Source organism: Lytechinus variegatus, chromosome 17 (assembly GCF_018143015.1).
Source record: "Lytechinus variegatus isolate NC3 chromosome 17, Lvar_3.0, whole genome shotgun sequence".
Classification (NCBI taxonomy): domain Eukaryota; kingdom Metazoa; phylum Echinodermata; class Echinoidea; order Temnopleuroida; family Toxopneustidae; genus Lytechinus; species Lytechinus variegatus.
This window is the reverse complement of record NC_054756.1, coordinates 5,546,631-5,561,838: the sequence shown is the minus strand read 5'-3', so window position 1 is coordinate 5,561,838 and position 15,208 is coordinate 5,546,631. Positions and strand designations below refer to the sequence as shown.

At 34.7% G+C, this 15,208-nt stretch overlaps 1 protein-coding gene across 1 annotated transcript in view; it reads right to left on the bottom strand.

Moving 5' to 3' along the window:
- The window catches only part of LOC121431058, a 29,008-nt gene extending 14,356 nt beyond the window's left edge, over positions 1-14,652 (bottom strand). The window contains exon 1 of the mRNA XM_041628528.1: positions 14,229-14,652. The gene's annotated coding sequence lies outside the window, so the exon portion shown is untranslated. The remainder of the gene's footprint in view (positions 1-14,228) is intronic.
- Between the last annotated feature and the right edge of the window lie 556 nt (positions 14,653-15,208).

Here is a 15,208-nt window from a genome sequence, read left to right as displayed (position 1 = left end):
AGTTTTAATCATCAGCATGCCAACCAAATACTTTTAAATACATTACCGCATCCTTCCTTCAAAATAAAATTGCCCCCCCCCAAAAAAAAAAAAAAAAAAAAAAAAAAAACATAGCTACATGAATGAAATAAGATTTTCATAATATTAATAATACTATTAATAAGAAGAAGAAGGAGAAAAAGAAGAAGAATAAAGGAACAATAATATACTACTACTACTGCTGCTGCTGCTGGTACTGTATACTACTACTATATACTACTACTACTCCTACTACTACTACTACTACTCCTACTACTACTACTACTGCTGCTGCTGCTGCTGCTGCTGTTGCTGATGCTACTACTACTACTATACTACTACTACTACAGTATATCTACAGCTACTATATAGTAATGATGATAATAATAAATGGTAACCATAGTTTTTTCTATTTTCATACAGTTTATATCAATTTTCGGGGCTTTTTTCACTCTTCCAATGTCATGCTGTGAGACAGAACCACCTATCAACTATTAAATGACTTATGAAAACAAATTGTTTTGACTGTGTGTAATAAATCACCAGTAACCACATTCGTAATGAATGAGTAATTCCCCCAGAGGAAAGCAACTACATGTATACATTATTCATAAGATCGGCTCTGATTAATAAATGCCACTGTCACACGAACGTAACCTAGTCCAAACCCACCGACGGTATATCAAGGTTAGGGATGCAGTAACTATTGATGGTGTGACTGCGGTTTTTTAGGGGAGGAACGCGCTAAACCACAACCGACAGACATGACAGAGTTAAGTGAATATCATTAAAGGAGAACGAAACCTACCAGTTAATTTGAATGATTTGATCTATTGTTACCTTCTGCATTCATAACATTCGAGTACAATACATTTTTCATTATATAACGAACATAATATATTGGCAATTGGTTTTAGGCATGAGTCACAAGGAACATTGACTACAGTAAATTAATTGCCATTCTAAACAAATATGATCTACTACCAAATAATTTCAACATTTACAGCTAGATTCATATAAGAGAGAAAAATCGAGCAGGTAATGACAATTTGAGAAAGATAAAATGAATACGAAAAGGTTATGAGAATTTGAATATTGTGATCTCTAATGCTACTTAGATCCCCCACTGGCAATGTGACAAAGATCTGTTGCATCAGTCACACACGTTCAACTTCCTCGTCACTTTAGTTCATATTTCACTTAAATTAATTTGTTCTTTTATCTAATCTGTTGCAATTAAATTCGAGCGTTCTTTTTATGATCATCTCATAAAAAGAGGACATGTAGGCTACTACAGCTTTCATGATAATAATAATAATAATAAAGTAATAATCATGATAACGCTTTATTTACCCAGATTAGCCACTTCATTTAGGAAACTGCTCTACCAGCGGGCCCTGCGTAACATAATATGTTATTATTACACTTCTCCAATCTAAATGCTTAGCGCCTAGTAAGAAGGCAGAAGGTACATTTTTTTTTTTATAAGTCTTTGGTATGACTCGGCCGAGGATCGAACCCACGACCTTCCGTTCATGAGGCGGACGCTCTACCACGATATGAGTGCAGTGCAGTGGGTGTCACGTTACAGCATGGGCAATTGTTGGTCCAGAAAAGGACCGCCCGAACTCTGCGTGTCAATAGGTTTGTTCTTGTCATCTGCAAGAGAGTTTGGGAGGTCTTCTTCAGGACAACCATTTCCCATAACAGATACATGGTGTACCATGAAACCCACTTCACTCTTCCTCTTCGCCATGGAAACCTTCAGACATGTCAGAAGTTACAGGTTTCATAACATCATATTGTGGATAAATTTTCGTCCTATCATTAGAATGAGAACGAATTAGTGTTTGTGGTACACTCTTAAAATGTTGGGCAACATGTCACACTTGTACAGCTTTCCCTAGGAAACACATTATCCTCTCTGAAAATGTTGGGCAACATACTGTCCACACAACAATTAGTTAAAAAGGGTTATCCAACTCTGGGTAGTTTTCAACCAATGCTGTGTAGTTTTCACCCAAAGCACACATTATTGGTTTAAATAAAGTTTTAACCAATTACTGTTTTACCCAATTACATTTCTAGAGTGGATATTGTGCCTCCTAAGGAAAGTTCTATACATATTTGACGTGACATATATCTTGTTAGAATTGTCAATCGGAGGATCCCCATTGCAATTAGTCTCGAACTTTGATTGCTTGTCTAAGTATACTCAAACTTTCGTTCATTTTATTCTTCCATTTTTCGCTTCATCGAAGCTAAAGTTTCCGTTGGTTTTACTTGAAATTCACTCACAAGAGACCTTTAGACATAAAAATATGCCAAGTATTCTATAATTACAAACATAGGTCTACGAAAAATCAAGAAGAAAATCAATAATAATCAACAGAATTCATTGACTGTGCATTTTTGCGTGAGTATTTGAGGCGTAAGTTGGATGAATGACCCGTGTACATGGACCATAGTTTCACGGAGAGCTTCTGTCCGTAACATTAGGAGCAACTCTATGGACGGTCAGAAATTAAGAGACCTATATCAGTCTAAAAATTTTGAGTAATTACAAAGGAGCATGCCCTTTAAATATGTTACATCGTTGATAACAATATGGGGTCTTTTAACATATCCTTCTCATCCACCCACCACCTTGAATGTACCCATTTTCTGGTAAGCCGGCATTTGGTACCTAACATTTAAAAACGAAATCGTATACTTTACACATTGTGTATTAGAGGGGACAATGTGCCCTGTATAGTTAAAATGCGAATAATAATTACTGGCAGCGTATACGTCGGAATGAATACAGCACGAAAGGGGCTTAACATTGTGGAATACTAAGAGCGAATGAAGTCTGCCAACTTTTCATTACGAGCTGCATGGGGGTATGGTAATTCAATTAATACTCCAACTTAACATGTTAGCGAGTGGCTCGTGCATGCTAATCAAATACAGAATCCTTAAGCATGTTAAGTCACTGTCTAATACTGTTATTTTCTCACTCAACGCTATACGATAGTACAATATCACTTGATGCAGAAAAAAGGCGACCAAAGATATCAGGCCCGACAGTCGGAGTAAAAAAGGTTACAATAAATATAATAATATAATAATAATAACTCTTATTTACCCAGGGTAGCCACTCTTAGCTGTAAGCTGTTCTTCCAGCGGGCCCTGCATACCATATATGTTATTATAACATAATGTTATTATTACCCTTCTCCATTCTAAATGCTGAGCGCCAAGCAAGAAGGCAGAAGGTCCCATTTTTATAAGTCTTTGGTATGACTCGGCCGGGGATCGAACCCACGACCTCCCGTCCATGAGGCGGGCGCTCTACCACTGAGCCACCATGTCCGGTGTTAAAACCCTTCTTTCAGTCTGCTCATGTAATAATTCAAACTTGAGTGGTTACAAATCGCATCTCCTCGAAGTTCCTTTTAGAAAATCATTTGTAAAAATCCAAAAGAGTGTTTCTTTCAATTTTCTTTTAAATCTAATTTTCAGAATTTTATTTATATATAAGGGCAGCTCATGACAAAAATCTAACAATACATATATTGTTTCAAGAATCTTAAAATACGCGGAAAAAAATCCAGAATACTACTACTTCTACTACTAATGATAAATATATGGACCATTTATATAACGTAGCTGATATATTTATAAGCTGTACTACGCTCAACAATTTCGGTATCGTAATCATTACCCCGGCTGTAGCCGAGCCGCCATTGTGGGCGCTCAACATTCGATAATTTTTTATACCCATTTAAAGGGGAAGTTCACCCTGACAAAAAGTTTATTGTGAAAATAGCAGAAAAAAATAATAAAAAATATTGCCGAAGGTTTGAGAAAAATTCATCAAATAATTAAAAAGTTATTAGAATTTCAATTATTCGATTTGTGACGTCATATGCAAGCAGCATTCCTACATAGCGAATGGTAAAAAATCAATGAAATGTCATTTCCTCAGAAAATTGAAAATGGTGTTCACTGTAACTTTTGTATATCAATAGACAAATCATTTCACACCCGATCATGAAAAGAAAACAAAATTAAGTCATCAGGAAAAATACAAAATTTGAAATTCATACATTTTATATTACATAACACACGGGGCAGCTGCTCGTTTATGACGTCACAAATCCAGAATTTTGAACTCTAATAACTTTCTTACTCTTTAACGGATTTTCCTCAAACCTTTACCAATATTTTTTACTATTTTTTCTGCTATTTTTACAACAAAGTTTTCTTCAGGGTGAACTTCCCCTTTAATACCACACCTGGAGGCCGTTTTATAAAGCTGTTCGTAATTTAAGAGCCACTTTAAGAACGACTGGTGATCCTTTCTTACGCGCTAAACCATCTCCAATGAATATACCATTTACCACAAGAAAGGATCACCAGTCGTTCTTAAAGTCGCTCTTAACTTACGAACAGCTTTATAAAACACCCACCAGGGTTAAGTGCAGCGCAATATGGGTATTTTCTTGTTGTTGTTTTTTTGCAGAAAGTATAAACGCCATGGTTGGGAATCGAAATCATGTTCGTCAGATTGATAGACGAGATCCGTAACCACTAGACCACGACGCCCCACAGAATCGATATTCTACATACATAGCAATATTTTGCTGGTACCCTCTGGATAGGTGTGGCTGATTTTACACTTGGTTGTAAAATTCATCAGCCAAGAAAAATCACGACCAGATTTCCATTCCGCTTTTATGAAATTTCACTAGACCACTATTATAGCAGGAGAGCGTAGTTTTATAGCAAAACTACAAGAATGATGTTTGAAAATGTGTTGTAAAAATTGTTTCTCACTGTTTAACGGGTTTTTTTTTTGTTTTTAAGACCCTACGCCACAGTCAGTCCGGGGAACTGTCCCCACATCGTCCAAATGTAATACCTTATTCACAAAGACTAACCGTTATTTGGTTTGGAGTCGGTTTCGTTGGGGTGATTGTGAAATTATTATTTATTTTTCTTTTTTTTTTGCTTCTATTTACTTTGTTTTTTTTATGGGATAATAATTATGATAACAACAATGAGGAGTTTTTATATAGCGCTTAGTACAATACAGCTTTTAAGCGCTTTAAAATTCGAACAAAACAAAATAAAACAAGTACAATATAATAGTATAATACAAGGGAATGGCTTATACCATGGATATAATCTATAACACGCGGGCAGCAATCTATCTTTAAAAAATAAGGAAAATGAACATGAATGTGTCCACGGCACTATCTTTAAAAAAATAAGGAAAATCAGGAAAGCTATCGCGAAATCATACTCATGATAATACAGCTATATGTAAAATCGCGAAATCAGGTTAGAATCAATGTCCATGTCAATGACAGGTGTGAACATGCCTAATGTTGTTTTTTTTATACATCAAGAGGTATTTTGAATCTCGTTTTACGTAGTATATATGAAGGACTACTTGACACTCCTGCTAGTGGAGATGTTTAGCAACAACTCTTTAGCTGGTTATATCTCTTAAACAATATAGGCCTAAAATCTGTAGGACTGACAATATCAACTCTATGTGGGTAAGAATAAGAGTAGATATGAGTAAAATGTTTATGCAAAATGTTCGCCATTTTTGCTTATGGTAATAACTTGTCTGTCAGAATAGCTACATGTGAAACATTAATCATTTTTATTTTAATGGACTCAGTGAACATTACCAATTGCTCTCCCTTGGCTTTATATACCAACGACAGTTAATAATTGCTCACCACAACCCAGACTATCCAGCAAATGCAAATACTGCATAGGATAGCAAAAGCACTGAGATTTAGCTGAATGTCTTCTTTCAGCAATTAATGGACCTATCGAGAAGGCCTCTAATGGTTTATCAAATAATCATTACATCATTTCCCCCATTAAAATGTAACACTTATCGTTCAAGTTAAACGGAACAAAACCAAAAAGCGCAAGGCGGTTGATGCGACTTATATGCAAACAAACGCATTTCATAATTGACACAGAGGCCCGAAAACTAATTATCGCCTTTTCAACGAGTCTTGTGGCCAGATTCTCATTCCAGAGTTTCGCCAACGAAACCGACTTCATAAACCTACCGATGATTTATCGTTGGAAATAACTTGGTATATTTGGTGGGTCTGCCGAATCTGTTTCGTTTGTATACTAGACCGTATAGTATTCAAAATATCACTTTCCCCCTCCCTACGTCTCTGTCTCTCTCTTTCCCACCCCCTCTATTTATACAGAAGGGAGAATATGTTACACCACCTTGCTACAAAAACACTGACTCCAACGCACACATACGCATCCTTACCCTCACACGTATTACAGACACAAACTGAATTCGGTTAAAGTCAATGTAGGCCTATACAAGTCATTTATTTTGAGAGAATCACGAATGAATATGAAGAAAGGGTAAACCATTTCGAGGCCCTCGATTTGAGACCGAATTACCTTGCAAATTCACATTAACTCTCAGAATTCATACCCCTCTCATACCACTTAGCGATATACCATTCGTTATAAAGATATTCATTTGGTCTCTAAACTGTCGCATGACTCAAAACTTGTGATTGTTTGGTGGAGGGTGGATGACCTTGTGTCACGAAAAATAATAATAAAAACAAGTTAAAATTGGTCTCTATTTTTTTTTCCAAGGGGTTTTACATTTTACCCTACACCATATTGAGTTTTAAGCTGTTGCGTATATTAGGTATAGAGAGGTGGCGGATTTAGACAATAAATGCCAACCACTTTGGGTCAATTTAATTCATCTGCATTTGCAGCCTTGGCATGGATTACTTTCTGATAAATGGCGATGTCTGTTGCTAGGCAACGGGAAAGCTGCAATGCAAACCAATCAAATTAGTTGCGCTGTGCAAATAAATAACATACTTTTTGTGAACTGGTGATTTATTGCTGGAAAATATGTTACAGAAGTAGCGTTCATCAAGCTTAAAATGCTTGGGAATTCTCGTTTAAAGGTCAAGTTTACCTCAAAAAAATGTTGGCTTGAGGAAAGGATAAAACCCAAAGAACCATTACACTGAAAATGTTATCAAAACTTGATGTAAAATAAGGAAGTTATGACAGTTTAAAGTTTTGTTTCTATTTCACAAAACAGTTATATGCACAACTCAGTGATATGCAAATGAGAGTCGCTGATGTCCTTCACTCTTAATATTGTTTGAATTATAAAATACTTCTTCTTTTTTCTTTTTATTTAATTTGACAATAAGAACCCTTTCGTTAGAACCACACAATGTTAACACGATGATTATTAATGAAACTTTACTTCATACGACAATGAGGAAAAAATAGAATATTTAATATTATAATGCAGAAGATAAAGAGAGTGGATGATGTCATCAATCCCTCATTTCCATACCGACCAGGATGTAAATATATAACTATTACGTGAAATAAACCAAAATTTTAAATTGTCATAACTTTTTTATTTCATTTTACATCTAATCTTGATTAAATTTTACGTGACATGCTTGTTTGAATTCTCTTGTTTAATTCAACCAAATTTTTGTTGTTGTGGACTTGCTCTTTAAGTCATCCTAAATGCAACACAGAGGAAGGGGTGTACACTGTCGATCGTCTGTGAACTGCACTTTAAAAACTATTGGGTTAAATTTTTTCCACAACGAGGGTAACGATGTGTCCAACCAATTTTGGACAGTATTTACCCAATGCGGGAAGCACATTGTCCAGTAAGGTTAAAATATAAGTAGTAGTTACTTTAGAATGGGCAAGATTTTTATCACATTGGATAATGTGATAATGAATAATAAAGTACCCAAAATGCTGAATGTTGGTTAGATACATTACCCTCATGGAGCATTTTCGCCGAATATTTGACTCTGAACTGAGTGCCAATCCATTCGGGGAGATTTTTAGGTTATTTTATCACAAACACTTTAATAGCGATATTTTTCCCTTAACTTTATCTCGGATGAAATGGACTCGAGAGTACCACTTCGAGGCGTTTTATTTCATTGATACGCACTTGCTAGTGTGACGTACGTCACAGACAAGATATTGTGAGACATTACAAACGTATAAGATTATAAACATGCTAGCCAAAGAAATAACAAAACAATAAAATACGCACACAAGCCCCACTACATGTATATATATATATATACACTCTGAAAATGTTGGGCAACATACTGTCCACACAACAATTGGTTACAAAATTCTTCAACTCTGTGTAGTTTCCACCCAAAGCACACGTTATTGGTTTGAAACTACCCAGAATCGGATAAAGTTTTGACTAATTGTTGTGTGTACAGTATGATGTCCAACATTTTTAAGAGTATGTATATAAATATGTATCTGGTACAATTGAATATACTGAATGTTCCGAAATCTTCAAACTTAGCTGAATAAAAACTATCGCACTGAAGGTCGCCACTACAAAACAGAGAACCACATGTGGGACACTGTATATTACTACTACACGAAATAAGACCCGACAATCTGACGAACTTCCATGTCATTTTGCTAATTTCTCAACAATTACACAATATATTCCACATTCCTGTGGCAAAAAATGTTAATAATAACATGCAAACACTTTAATGGTCATTTTGTTGAATTGTGTACGAACATATTAGAGTTACCACAACTGCAACGTATCTGTAAATATTTATTATGAAACAAATCATCAACAAGGATAATGGACCTTCGTCAAAAAAATATGAACACCTATTTTTATCTACATCATTAATGAGACAAATATAGATTCTTCGGCACGCTAAAAACGACAGGGTGGAATCCAACCACGATTTGCTAATGATGGAATAAAATGAAAATGATGAAATGAAACATACATACCGTATGGTCCGGATACGTGGGCGACATATCTCTCCTTCTTTTATAAGCCAAATACAGACCAATACCAGTAAACATGGCGAATGGTTTCCTTCACTTGTATTGTGCAGACATTACAAGCTGTGCTTTGTTATGCAGGTTATTTCATATAATATCACTTTCATTTATTACTATTGTCGTAATCGTCTGTATATTGAAAATACATTCAATTCAATAAAGTAGAGGGGGAGCGGCAAGTGCATGTAGTTCCAGACAAAACATTTGGCACGGAATTTTGCTTCGGTTCGCCACCTTTTAAATTCAAGGGGCCGCTACTGCTAAACTATAATGTGCCGTAATTTAGAACGCTGCGTTTCTTTAGCTACTACAGATAGATAGAATATGAATATCAAACTTCTTAGCATATATCTTTCGCACAACCAAGATAAACTGATTTTATTCTTTGTTTCTAGAATCTTGAAAAAAAATTCAGAGGGAGCTAATGGTGACGATGACGATTTGTGTGTGTAAAATTATTTCTAAGTAAAAGAAGCAAGAATTGTGCTATAGATACTAAAAGAAGTACTAACGTTCTTTACCCTTAAACGGTACACAGCTTGCTTTTCTAAGATCAGGAGAAATATATTTTTGTCTTCAAACTGGCAACGTTTGTACTGTGTTTCGCCTATCTACAGTAGATATGAAACGAGTATTCATATAACTTCATGGATAGCACTTTTAAAGGCCACCGCACACCTTACGAAGGGTCCACGATCCGAATTTGGAACAAATCACATTTGCTCACTTTCTGGAAATTTGAATGAAAAGCATAATGACAGAATACTATAACAAAACATTTTTTATGACAGCAAGCCTCTATTTTGGAGTAAAGGCCCAATTAGATTCAAATCGTTGCCAATCGTACGATTGTTAACGACTTAATTACAACTAAACACTATATTCGCTTTTTTTAAATAAAGATGAACCCAAAGTCACGAATATGAACATAGGTATTCGTACGATGATTTAGTACATTCAAAATATAAAACGTTAATAATTGAATTACATAGTAATCAAGTACATGAATTTGAGATTATGAAAGAGAAATATAGAAAAAAAACAAAAAGCTGCAAGGATCTTGAAAGGGGTTATTCCCAGTTAAAGAATACGATTGGAGAAATACAGATACATAACTTGATAAAATAACATACAAATAAGGCATAAAAAAAACTTAACTGTAACTTGCCCAAGAAAACTCCTAAACGCCCCCCCCCCCCCTCTTACATGAACAAAATCTTCCCACTAATATGTAGCTAAAATGTGGTATTTGAAGTTCCTTTCGAATGCCGATAAAAATGAGTATTGCTTGATCTCAGTGGAAAGTGAATGCCAGACGTCGTGGCCCCTGTGTCTTATTGATTTAGATGTTAACAAAGTTCGTGGATTTATTAAGTGGCAATTTTCCAAGCCTCTTGTGTTATACGAATGAATTTGGTAATTACATGTAAACATAGAATTGAATTGGGAAGGCAATATTTTATTTTTTAATCTAAACATGAAAAGTGCTGTCTGGATGGTATCTATATCCGCAACTTTTAGTAATCAAAGCTCTTTAAAAATTGAGACCCTGTACACAACCTTACAGCTCTCTTTTGTAATTTGAACAGCATATCTATATGTTTGGAATAACAATTTCCCCAGACAATAATACCATATGACAATGAAGACAAGATAAATGAGTTGTACAATAAAATCATAGCCTCAGTGGAAAGGTAGAATTTCAGCTTAGACATGATGCCAGGCGTACGTGATATATTAAGCTTAAGGTTTTCAAAGATATTCAATGTTTCGAATTTAGAATCAAATTATATGCTATTCATTCTAGAATCGCGTCGCAGAGCAATCGTAAGTCGTACTGTGTTTCTCCTACCCTAAGTAGATGCAAAGAGAGCAGTCCCAATCGCTTGGGCAGTACTCTCCCCAGTATTTCTTGGACATACGCATGTAGAAATAAAAAGGATGGAAAGAAAAAGGGCGTGCTTTAAAAAAAGGGAGGTTTGGACTTTACCGTATGGACCACACTATGTAATATGAATTTATAAATGGTTTAACCTTTAGATCGTCTTCTTCCCCTCCCCATCAAAGTATCTCACCACTGCACTTCCATATAAGGACGCAGCTAGTATCAAGAAAAATATCATTTTCTCTGCAAATTGGCAACATTATTCAGTACATATAAAACAAATATTGATATCTAAAACATAGCTTTCCTAAGATGATCGATCTGATTTTGGTCCTTAAATTGGCAAAATTATTTGTACCTTTTCTTCTTCTACTTAAAAGTAGATATTTAACTGGTAGATTTAGATTTAGATTTTATTCATTTTCCGTTCACAAAGCACAACAAAATCAAACAATACATAGTCAAATTTAAAGTACATCAATCGAAATAAGGTATAAACAATGAGAATTAATGCAAACTGCAAACTAAAGTAACTTTGACTATAACTATATAAAACAGAACGGAGGGGCTTGCCAAGAAAAGCGAAGCTTGTATGGGAGGCAAGCCCCCGTAATATGGTATTGTCATATATCAAACAAAAAATTAATATTCAGACGTTTTAATGAATAGCATTTTCAAAATGGACATAAATATGATTTCGCTCCTCAAATTTGCAGCATCAATCGCTCTGTGTTTCTATTATCTATAGTAGATATCAAACGAGTATTAACATCATTTAATACATAGCTTTCCTCTATGATCATTATTAATCTGGTCTTGCTATTCAAATTGGCGATAATGGTCGTGCAAAAATTCTCTTCTTTCAGTAGATTAATTATGAAAGAAGCATTCACATCAACAAAGGCTGGGGCGTTGCTCCCCCACTATCTTTTTTTTTAATTTTAAATAAATAGAAACAATAAATCTGATAAAAAGAAAGAGAGTGAGCTTTATACCCAATAAAAAAGTGAATAAAAAAGCCTTAAAGCAAATAAGAACCAACAGCGCCATCCCGAGTCTTAAACTACCTATACTTGGCCAGTTTCCTGACCCATAAAGCTAGTGTAGACTAGTAATATAGACCCACTTGAACGAAAACATTCAAATTTACTACTAAATACGTTTTTACATCAATAATTATATTACCAAGTAGCAAAACAATTACGTGCACTCTCAAAATGTTTTAGTATCTTTATCCAAATACAATTATAGGTCATTTTATTCTCTGTAGTATTAGTAAATATATGAAAATGTATATTTCAAGACTATATATTTATAACAAACAGTCAATGAGGGACCACTCAATGTTCATTTCCCTTTAATCTTTGGTTCGTCGTGCTTCACTTCCCAACAAAATATCCCTCCGGCGCCCTTGCATAAAATAATGCAAATGTGCTAATATCAAGTAAATATAATTTATCTGCAAATTAGCAACATCTTATCTTCAATTCAATCTTTATTGCAACCACATTGCACCCTTTACAAGGTTGGATTATTAACAGATAAGATGGTTGACAATTATACATTTCGTATTTCAAACGTGTCTAAAGTAGATATTAAACGAGTATTAACGTAATTTTAATGCACAACTTTCTTAAGATGGAAATAATTCTGATTTTGCTCCTTAAATTGAAAACAACAATCGAACTTTGTTTCTACTATCTCATGTGTCTATTTAATGAGTATTCACATAAAATTCAATGAATACTCTTCCCAAGATTAATCTGCGTTTGCTCCTCAGATCGGCAATACAATTCGTAATGTGTTTGTTCTATGTACAGTAAATATCAAACAAGTATATACATTCTTTAAAACAAAGCTTTCCTAAGATGAAATTTGTTTTGCTCCTCAAATTGGCAATATTATCCGTACGACGCTTCTTCCATCTACAGTAGCTATCAAACGATTATGCGCGTTTTCTTTATAGATAGCTTAAGGATAAGTTTGTTTTTGCTCCTAAATTTGCAACGTTATTTTTTTTCTTAGTGCTTGTGTTTTTTTCATCGTGCTACCAATTTAGTGTGTGTCAGCACTATAGCTTAAGAGCAGATAGCTCGGGGAACCTTGCTTTAAACTACTCCTACCAATGTTCTCTTCATGAGTTTAAGTAAAACTGCTTTATTCAGGAAAAACGCTGTTTACATTTTTGTGCAACGGTGTTTACTACATGATACTTACAGCTTTAGGTGTTTTAAAACTTAGGTAACAAAGTTTCAGTTAATATATTTTCATATTTATTAATTCTTAATAGACTATTAAATATTAAATTCTTAATAGATTATGAATTAAACTCTTAGAAAAAATATTAATCCTTAATAAATTAAGCATGGTTATTTTAATTGTTAAATTGCTATTGTTAGGTTCATAGTAAAGAGCGTTTCATATATTTTTTTTTCAACAGCGTCGTTACGGTGTATAATACCACACCCCTAGGAAGTGTAACAACGTTTCCAGGACATTATATCCCTTTTTGTATCACAGCACATACGTCACTGTCTGCATTAAGAATAATGAGAAACTTCAAAAGTGAGTACTACACATTTCTCTGAGTTAATCTTAAAGGAAGATTAAAATACTATGAGAAAAAGTACGAAAGGTATAAGGAGGCTTGATACTCCCTGGTTAGAAGTTATTTCATTATTTTATTTTCTGAACTTAAATGATTGAACTAAAATCATTTCATAAGAGCTTATAAGGTATTCAAATAAAGGATAATAAAGGTGGAGAGATCGATTCGTACGTCACAGGCTATAAATTATGTCTTACATTAGGCTGGTTAAATAAGCATCTTCGTTTGTTATTACAAAAGTGCATCAACATCTACAGTACATAGATCACGAATGAAATCCCCGGGTAGAACCATGTTAAGATCTCTCTCGATTTTCGAACTCTGATTCCAGATCATCGTCAGGAGAATGGTGTTGTAAACAAACACAGCTAAACATTATTTTGTATAATTCAGTTTAAACTCCTGCCAATAAAACATGCAAGATCTCTTAAAAGAAAATATATTCGTACACATAGAGTCACTGAATATGCATGAAAATTTTTAAAAATATGATGAAAATACTTATATCAACAAAAAATTACAAACATGTATCTACTTGTAAGTGCATATTAATATATATATATGTGACACATAAAAATTGGAATAAGAGGCAAATCTGTGAATTGAAAGGAAGAAATTTGAGGAGAGGATGAATGCAGAGAGGGGATCGAGCGAAGAAGGGAAAGTGCATCTTCCTTCTATTGTTGACGGTAAAAGCACAATTATCCTTCCTGAAATGAAAAGGGTATTATACTATGTGATAGCACCATGCACTTAAGTGATCACTAGACATCATATCGTATCATGTGTGTTTATTCCTTAATACACACGGAAGCACGTACTTATACTTACCGGTTACATTAGGCAGTATACCACGGCATAAATTAAGTAAAAACCCGGATTTTCACTGCAAGAAATGACGAAGTAATAGCCCATAAATCACAATAGCGAGCCACGTTAAAAGCAGCAAGTATTCTCCATTAATGGAAGGAACGGGGCTGGTGCTGCGTTCACCAAAGTCCATCTGCGGTGTGCATTCCACATGTGTTCGAGCGCGAACGATATGAGCGGTATTATATCGAAGGGGAAAAAGCGGGAAAATGAAAGAGCGGAAAGCGGGGGAGAGATCGACAGAGCAATATGCACACAAGGGGATGTACATTATACGTGCATGTGAGGGAAATCCTTGCATTTACCGCACGATAATAAAGCAACGTGTAGTAAACAGAGTCAAGACGGAAAGCTAGTGCCAAGATGGAGGAAAAAAGATAAATGAAGGGATAGCAGAAACATTTCAATGCTGTCATGTTGATGTCTTTTGCAGGTCAGCCACTGATAGCGTGTTAACAGGTTAAGGCATAGTGATTTCGCACATCACTCAAAAAGATATACATGTAGATAAAAAGAAGAGGGAAATAAAATAGAAACAAGGAATCGGGAAAGAAAATAATATATATATATTTCTTTTCAATTACGTTTATTAAAATACTCAGCAAAACGTCTGATTAATGCGAGTTTACAATGAATAGATATGAAAAAAAGAGAGATATAGCGCATGCATTAAAAGGGGTTATTGTTATGCATGAAGTTTCATGAATTATCACATTGGTTCACTAATTTGTGAGAGTGTATGAAATCCAGCTGTAGAATAGCAACGCCATTCCCTGTAATTGAATTAATGCATTAAAATGGGTTACCAGTTAAACATATGGTTATCTGGTCAATTTAAAACATGCGGGCCAATCCTAAGGATGCTCCTGAATCCAAAATGTGCTAGTTATCTATTTGTACGTGTGTGTTTGTGTGTGCGAGAGATTGAGTGTGTGTGTGTT